The sequence below is a fragment of the Myodes glareolus genome, chromosome 11, assembly GCF_982192425.1.
Source record: "Myodes glareolus chromosome 11, mMyoGla1.1, whole genome shotgun sequence".
NCBI classification, from domain to species: domain Eukaryota; kingdom Metazoa; phylum Chordata; class Mammalia; order Rodentia; family Cricetidae; genus Myodes; species Myodes glareolus.
In genome coordinates this window covers 6,218,973-6,226,533 of record NC_142036.1, presented here as the reverse complement: position 1 = coordinate 6,226,533, position 7,561 = coordinate 6,218,973, and the positions used below count along the sequence as shown (strand labels likewise).

The following is a 7,561-nucleotide window of genomic DNA, read 5'->3' as shown; positions in this document are numbered from 1 at the left end:
GAAGTGGAATTGATCATTTGTTTTTATGCAGTCATTTCTGGGTTATTGCATTGATAAATTTAAATGCTTTCAATTCCTAAGAAATAAGATGAGGCCAATCTAAACATTCGTGTTCATTTCATTGCAGTCTACTACACATCTATCAGAAGTATTCCTAGACTGTTGTCCAGGTATCCTTGTGAGAAGAAAACCACTGAGACGGCAGCATCTACATGTGCAAAGGAGCACTGAGCTCAAGAGAAACCATGCAGCAGAAGTCTATGTCTACACGGTAGGCCTGGATGAGTCCTACACGTCATCTAGACCCTGTTTTAGGAGCAAATCCAGGCAAAATCAACCTGATGCAAAAGGAATGTATGTCAGCAGGTGATGCTGACACCTTAGCCATTCGGGGCCCCAAGGGTCAGGTGACAACACAGGACAGCAAGAGAGGTTACTGCATCCATCCAAAGTTTCTTCCTTTAGCTTACCCACATATAATCATGTTAAATATATGAAACCCATGGAAGAAATGATTTGATCACTTAAGGAACAAAGCAGAAATGACTTCAGATCACCAGCTCACTGCATTTGGTTGTTTAATTAGATCTATTTACCTGAGAATACCACAGAAACAAAAAATACTGCAATCCACAAACTGTTTTAGCCATGCCAAACACAATTTCTCTAATAGTAGAATTACTTAATTACTCCATTGGACAGTTAGGACCCAGTTCTCCTTTCTAATACAGGGGTAGCTATTCCAAGGGTCCTCTTGAGACTGATCCCACAATCAGCAAGGACGTCCTACTTCAATTCAGGGGAACTGGATAGGTAAGAAGACAGATAACTATGACACTACGGACCAGGGAGCAGACTCTTCTCCTTCCTGTGTGACCACAGACAAAGACATAGACTTAGTTTGGGGAAACTAAAATAGTAATGGCATTATTGACAAGGATGTTAACGAACACATCCACATATAAGCATACAAGATATATGTAAACAAAAGTTTGTTTATTATTATTTCTTAAAGAATAGTCTGAGATATCTTCAATGCTAATTTATTTTTTTTAATTTTTTTTTTTTGGTTTTTCGAGACAGGGTTTCTCTGTAGCTTTGGAGCTTGTCCTGTAACTAGCACCTTTTTTTTAAAAAAAAATTATTTATTTATTATATATACAATATTTTGTCTGTGTGTATGTCTCCAGGCCAGAAGAGGGCACCAGACCATCACAGATGGTTGTGAGCCACCATGTGGTTTCTGGGAATTGAACTCAGGACCTTTGGAAGAGCAGGTGGTGCTCTTAAACACCGAGCCATCTCTCCAGCCCTCAATGCTAATTTAATATATGCTTTATCTTTTCAGTAATGAGGATAAATTTTGGGACTTGTGGGTGCTACACTGTCCCACTATGCTATGCCCTCAGCTCAGTTTTGTTACTTAATTTTTTATATACTTTCATTATTCATTGAAGTTTGTTAATTACACTAAAATTATAACATTGTAATTTTTATTTCAAAACTTCCTATGAGTTTATTGTATAATATCTGGTAAGACAGGCAGTGAAAGGTGAGTGTGGACAATAAACATAAATGAAGTTGCTACGTTTTATTGCAAATACAAAAGGAACAACATTTTGATGAAATCATGCTTACTTTGCTATTTCATTTTTTTTCAGACACTTGCACCATTAACTGCTGTCGCAAAGGCTCACAAGTCAGAGCATAAGATATGCAGCAAAATATGCAAATATGGCCTTCCTCTGCTCGTGAAAACCAGCCCTGCCCTGACCCTGCAGGTCAGGCAGAGCAGTCTAGCCCTGTCTTCCCATTTGGAGATCAGCACTGGAAACAGAACAATCAACATGGGGTTGGGGCTGAACTGTGTCATTTTGGTTGTTCTTTTAAAAGGTAAATAACAATGGATACTGAGTGTATGAGTAGACGTGACTGAGAGATACAATAGACTTTCGTGACAGTTTCTTGATCAAGATCCTCTTTGTTTGCAGGTGTCCATGGTGAGGTGCAGCTCGTTGAGTCTGGGGGAGGATTGGTGCAGCCTAAGGGGTCACTGAAACTCTCCTGCGTGACCTCTGGATTCACCTTTAGTAACTATGCCATGCACTGGATCCGCCAGGCTCCTGGGAAGGGGTTTGAGTGGGTTGCTCGCATAAGAAGTAAAAGTAATAATTAGGCAACAAATTATGCTGATTCAGTGAAGGACAGATTCACGATCTCCAGAGATGATTCCCAAAGCACAGTCTACCTGCAGATGAACAATCTTCAAACTGAGGACACAGCCATGTATTACTGTTTTAGAGACACAGTGAGCAGTCTCCAGTGTGAGCCCCTCACAAAAACCTCCCTGTCAGGTACAATAACCAGCAGAGGGCGCTCAGCACACATAAAGCCCAGGGGCCAACATAGCATCTTTTTTTTTTCCTGTGTTATCTGGGCACCCTCTCCATTTAATCCTCTTTACAATTACAATTACAGACTGTAGGAATTGATCATGTCTCAGAAAATAGAAAATAGTCCAGTTTTGACTGATTTTCTTAAAAGAGATATGCCATCTAGTCTCACCTGAGGGGAAAAAAAAAGCAAGTATCTATGAGGGCAAAAGTGGTTCTCTGTGGTCCCAGGATCCGGTGCTGGAGACGCTCAGGAACCTATGATAGACTCTTTCTTCAGACTGACGTTAGGGAAGACCTCTATTGGAACAGTGTTAGTAATTCAGAATGAAACAAGTGGAAGGGGGCCAGAAATATTCACACCAGCATCCAGAAGACGAGAAAAGGTTTTTCCATTTATAAACAAAGTGAATTCTGGTTGCTGTGAATGATGGCTAGTAGCCAATAGGCATCAGATGAACCAAATCCAGCCTCTCCCTCGTCACCTTCCTTAACGTGATTATTTCTAGCTTGCACTTGAGGAAGGAAAATTAACTATACAAGCCTCTGGCGAGTGAGTCATAACCCGGACTTCTCCTTCAATATCGGTGTCAATCACTCCAGGAGCAACAAAGACCCCTTGTACAGTGGAACTATTCTCCCCAATAGTAGACCTGCAGCGCTTCCTGGTAAAGTCCATTAACCCCAGTGGGGAGAGCTACTTCTCCCCAATAGTAGTCCTGCAGTGCTTCCTGGTAAACGTCCATTAACCATAGTGGGGAGAGCTACTTCTCCCCAATAGTAGTCTACAGTGATTCCTGGTAAATGTCCATTAACCCCAGTGGTGAGCTACTTCTCCCCAATAGTAGTCCAACAGTGCTTCCTGGTAAATGTCCATTAACCCCAGTGGGGAGAGCTACTTCTCCCCAATAGTAGTCTACAGTGATTCCTGGTAAATGTCCATTAACCCCAGTGGGGAGAGCTACTTCTCCCCGACAGTATTCCTACAGTGCTTCCTGGTAAACGTCTATTAACCATAGTGGGGAGAGCTTGCATACCCACTTCAGGAGTTAAAATTGTATAAATGGAAGATCTGAGAATGAGCCCTGCACTGCCAGGGGAGGCTGTGCTAAGGTCCTGAATAGATTTCCTTGTGGAGGAACAGGCTGCTAGATCGCCCCATAGATTTGTCTTGGGCCCTGAGATGGGCCCCTCTCCTTATTTCCTGACATGGAATTCCCCTGGGAATTTTTCTTTGATCGGCATTTATTAGTCCAATGTTTCGCTCTCCTGTATCTCAGGAACATTCCTGGTTCCTTCCTCCCACCTGGGCTTACTTTCCTCGTGTGACACTGCTTGATCCGATGCCACATAAGACTGCACCTGATGCTGCTCCCAGGAGCACAACCCTCTTTCTCTCTGGGTCTTTATTTCTTTGTTGGGAAGGAACATCTTTAAGTGTCTTTCCATGTAAACCTGCAGCTAAAGCCAGTCCTTGTGTATCCGAGGGGCCAATGTCTGAACAAATCTGAGTATAATCAGAGAAGCCACCTTTCTATCTAAAAGGTGTCAAAGCAGCTTTATATAGATTCAGCATTCTCAAAGGCGAGCTGTTTAACTGCCAAAGTCCTGCTTCTGCATCTCTAATCAACCTGCTTGATACCTGCTTCAGCCTGGAGACAAAGTCCTGAAACAGCTCATCAGGTCCACGTTTTACATTAGAAAAGTGCTCAGCCTACTCTTTAAAAGATGGAAGTTTATTTATATGCAGGCCTTCTTGGCAGCTGCATTAATTTGGGCAAATGTTGCTATATCAAAGTTTAAATGCTGATCTGTTCCTCTATAAGGCCCCTCACCTGCAGGCATATCCTACAAAATAGGAACTTGTTGGGCCATATTTCTCTCAGCTGTGGCCTGACATTGTTTTGCAAACTCATTTGTCCACAACAGATAGTTCCCTCCTGACAGGCAAGCTTTGGCCAACTGTTGCCAATCCTTGAGGACAGGGCTTCTAAAGCCATATTCTCCAGCTGTGTTTGCATAAAAGGGGCCACTGGATCATATTGTGTACAAACTATTTTTAATTCTTCTTGTAGTTTGAATGAGATTGGAGCATGTACCCTGACGTCCCTGAGAATGAAATATTTGAAACCCTTGCATATCCTTCCCTCTGTGTGCAATCTCTCTGTTGCTATCTTGCAAGGGAGATGCACAATTAATACTAAATGTGTGCCGTCCTCCTGGAGCTGTCTGCACCATAGACAGATCTAAACCAGCTATTATGGTAGGAAAAGGCTTACTCTTCTAATAAGAGGAGATTTGCAGAGTGTCTAGTTTCTATGAAAGTGATGCTATCAACTCGTTCAAGTCTTTTAGATCCTTCTGGATCTTCCCAGCAGGTCTTTGCCTCTCAGTATTCCAGATCATAAGGGAGGGAGGTGTAAACTCATCATTATGGTATTTAACGCTTCTTCCTTTCAGTCGTGAGGCTCAGACAGATCACAATCACACAGTCCTGTACATGCTTCCTCATCTAGCAGCTCCTCCAGCAGCTTGTAGGGCTCTGTTTCACTTCTAACTGTTTCAGGTGGAAGTATCTCCTACCATTTGGGGCATAAATTCAAACTTTTCTATACTGGTATACTATTTGCCTTTTAATAAATAAAACCTGCCTGAAGATCACAGGGCAATGCAACCATACTAGTCAGCCATACAGACCAGGAAGTGGTGGCGCACACCTTTAATCCCAGCATTTAGGAGATGGAGGTGGATGGATCTCCATGAGTTGAAGGCCACCATGGAGTACACAAGATTGAATCTGTCTAAAAGGGACACAGAGCTCATGAAAAGGGGATCCTAGAACTTGGGATCCCACACCTTTAATCAACACTAGGGAGGAAGAGACAGGATCAATGTGAATGGGAAGAGAAAGGAATATAAGGTGGGAAGAGACAGGAACTCAGTAGAGTGTGAAGTCTGAGGATTCATGGGTACAGGATCTTATCCTTTCTGTCTGCAGATTTGGGAGAGATAAAAGGTCTCCCTAGCAGTTGGATGCTTTTGCTTTTTTATTTTTAGCTTGAACTCTAATATCTGTCTGTGGGTTTTTATTATTCCTGCTACACTCTCCTGTATGAGTGTTCAGAAATGAAGAGTATCTCTACAGATATTTTCAGGCCCATATTTGTAATAATGTTGTTAGATTTTTTTATCCCAATTCCTTTCCATGTTCCCATGTCCAAGGTCCTGTACTTGGGAAACCAAGGGCTCAGCTGCCGTATAAATTCTAATATTCTGCTCTTGCTGCTGCTTCACTCGAGCCTCTTTGTCCTTTAAAGTGTCTCTAAGTAAGTTCACATAAAACTGATTACATTTTCCATGCCCCATATCTATAATTTTAATTTACATTTTTATCCTGATATTTTCACTGATTTTCTACTTTTATTACCTATTTGAATGCTTGATTCCCACCTCTGCACCTGCAGTGTGATATTCATATGCAATGTCCATCATTTTCTCTACCTGGACCACTCACTGGTCACACATCTGGGTGCCGTCAGGGTTCTGTCTTGATGGGTTTATCTGTTCCAGGGTAGAGGCATGTGGATTAGAAGTTATAGGTAGAAAAAAACAGAGACACAAAAGGAAAGGACAGAGACACAGAACAGAGTCAGGAGGGCAACCCATGAATACTGAATTTGCCTAAGTTTATGTTCCATATGCTTTATATACGCCAACCCCAATGGGGGGAAGAAGGCAAAAGACTACTTTACTATGACAGAAAGAACAAGCAGTAATTACCTCTTTAATACCTGAAACATCAAGTAACTACATCTTGAGTTCATTATTTCATCCTTTAGAGAAGACATGCAGTGACCACCCTCTAGGTGAAACATCCTGTAGGTTGCTACACCCTGGGTCAAGTATTCTGTTATAACCTTGAAGGAACAAGAATAGGCCTAAATTCCAATCTTTGGTCAAGTTAGAACAAATTCATTTCTGTGGGTTCTGACACTCCAGGTACCCTGGTTCACTATTGTGAGTCCGCAGTTCTTCACCAATGATACAGTCTTATTTGAAGATGCCACCAAGACCAGTGAAATTCCTCCCAGGCTCTCAGCTGTGGTTATGTTTGTCTATGAGGTTTCTGACATAAAATTTGCAGGAAGATATACCAATATGGTCTCCTGATGCTCATAAAAACCAGCAGAACTGTGATTCTGCTTTTCTGACACAGGAGCCCAGATCTCAAGGTCCCATTGTAATCAAAGCATTGTTATGGCTATTTTCAGTATGAGGTGCACTTAGAGCTCATCAGAGAGTCACAGATAGATAGGAGGTGTCTTAATGCTTTCTCCTGCTGCTGGAAGCTGGTGCCCAGTAGTTGGATTTCTGAGTGTTTGAAAGTTGAAAGCTGTCTGTTATGTGACTGAACCCATAAGCCCAAAAGGGCCAGCTTCAAGCCCCAGAATTTTCTTTAGAAAAGGTTTAATATTAGGATCTGCCCCTGGTGATTAGTCAACTTTTGGGCACCTGTTTCCCATGCTGGATTACCTCCCCCAGCCTTGACACAAAGGGAGGAGCTGGGTTCTGGATCAATTTGAACTGCCATGCTTTTATCTAGCCTATGCTAGGCCTGATCCTTTGCCAATGGAGATGGAGGAGTTGATGGAGAGGAGGGTAGATGGGAGGTGGTGGGATGGAACTAGAAGAGATGAGGGAGGAGGAACAGTGGTCAGTATGTAAAATAAATGAAAAATGTTATTTAAATAAAATAAAAAGAGAAAACGTTTTGTGTCCTTAACCAGTATGATGGGAAGTTGGGGGATGGAATATTCTAGAAGAGCATGAAGATTGAACCTCTCTGTAGTACCTGCCCAAGGGAAAACTAGGGCAGAAACTTCTCAAGGCAGGGCACTTTATAAACTAATATGTTGTACCAAATAAGGAAGTCATTCCTGTCAGCTTTTTTTTTTTCCTTTTCTCTCTGCTGGTTTTTCTTTCTGTAAAATGTTAAAACTACTTTTCTTATACTAATCTGTTTAATTTATTACATAGTTACAGTCTTGTTTCCCACATTGGTCTCTGATTGACACTGAACTCAGAAAACTTTCCATGGAGTTGGGGCTGAAGTGGGTTTTCAAGGTTGCTATTTTAAGGGGTAATATGGGGAAGAGAAGATGACCATG

General features: G+C 41.9%; 1 long non-coding RNA gene across 1 annotated transcript; it reads left to right on the top strand.

Moving 5' to 3' along the window:
• The first annotated feature begins 1,756 nt into the window (after positions 1-1,756).
• LOC148120318 (uncharacterized) lies at positions 1,757-2,302 on the top strand. The gene is made up of 2 exons (XR_015739322.1): positions 1,757-1,893; positions 1,992-2,302. It is a non-coding gene; the product is annotated as an uncharacterized LOC148120318 (long non-coding RNA).
• Positions 2,303-7,561: the final 5,259 nt, after the last annotated feature.